The sequence below is a fragment of the Marmota marmota genome, unplaced genomic scaffold, assembly GCF_001458135.2.
Source record: "Marmota marmota marmota unplaced genomic scaffold, marMar, whole genome shotgun sequence".
In the NCBI taxonomy this organism is placed as follows: domain Eukaryota; kingdom Metazoa; phylum Chordata; class Mammalia; order Rodentia; family Sciuridae; genus Marmota; species Marmota marmota.
Window position 1 is genome coordinate 38,579,923 of NW_026000016.1, and position 1,554 is coordinate 38,581,476.

Consider the following 1,554-nt stretch of genomic DNA (forward strand, 5'->3'; position numbering starts at 1 on the left):
TCCTCATGTAGCAAGTAGGTGCTATACGAGTATGTTCAGCATTTATTTATATTCATATTTGTTCAACACAATCAATATCTGTTCACCAGTCACCGTGAGCACAACACTAGACTAGGCATGGTTAGGCGGATAAAGGGAGCAGAAGCTGAGTCCTACAGGATTCAGAACTCAACTTCCCAGGAGTTCATGATCTCATATCAGCACCAAATCCATATTCCATGAAAGACTCATCCTCCTTCTTAGAGGAAATTAGATTATCATTTTTACCATAAATACAAAATAATTTTGCCAAATTGATGCAATAAGAATCTCAGAGAGCAGGGATCTATAACTCAAGGGTAAAACCTGTATAAAAAGTCACTAAAGAGAATTTAGGGAGGGAGGGTGCTGGTAAGCCATGCTCAATCACATTGACAGCAGGAGCTGGCACTATCTCTGCTGTCTGTGAGCCGAAAGACAGAGGCAGCGCCTACCTGTTTGCTTTGGCTGCTAGAAGCTTAGAACCAATGTGTGCCCCATCCCTGGCTCACATACAGGATTTTCTGCAGCATGTTATTATATTCACCTTATTCCTGGGATTGCTTTACATCCCTGCCTCGTCTTTATTCCTCGCCCCTGATTCTTTTCTCCTTGCTGGGTTTCAGGTGTCCCTGGCTAAGAGCCCAGGCTATGGGTTCAGATTGCCCCAGGTCAAATTTCATTTTCAAACTGTGTGGTCTGAAGAAAGTTACATAAACTCTTGGTGCATCAACTTTCAAATCTTTCAAATGAGGTAATAATCAAATATATTGGATATGTATCAAATAAGATTTTTGTAAAAGTTAAATAAGATAATGAATGTAACAGACTCAATGAATATTACAAAAGGTAAGTGAAGAAAGAGAAAATTAACTGTGCTTCCTTCTTTCATAGGCCGTCCATTAGGACCTGCAGGCAGGAAGAGATGAGGGTTTCCATAAGGCTGTGGAAAGAAGTTTAATTAATACACATAGTTTCAGAAATGAAAGCTGGTGTTGAAGAGTTAAGCCCTTAGGAAACTAGGCACAGATGCTGACCTGTGAACGCAGGAGACGAATCAAGGTTTTTCCCCAAAGCAAGACCAGCCAGTTAAGATTCCACAGGTAAATGGAATTTAGCCGAGAAAAGCAGATCAAGCTAAGGTTCCCTGTGCTGAGGCCACAGACAGGACCCAGTTGGCTATCACATTAATTGATGGATTGGTGAAAGCCTGGCCAAGGAGCTGGGTGCAGTGGAACATACCTATAATCCCAGCAACTTGGGAGGCTGAGGCAGTTCAAGGTCAGCCTTGGCAATTTAGCAAGATCCTAACCCCAAAAGGGCTGGGGTTGTAGCTCAGGAGTAAATTATCCCTGGGTTCCATCTTCAGTATCAGAAAAAGAAAAAAAAAATCACACCAAAAAGTGTTTAGGGCCTAGTAGGAAAGATACCCCTTGGACCTAGAGCCAAGAGCACAGAAGACAGGGACAACAGAGAAGGACAGGTAGAAGGTAGGGAAGGCAGAAGTCACAGACCCAGGAAGGTCTATTACCAGCA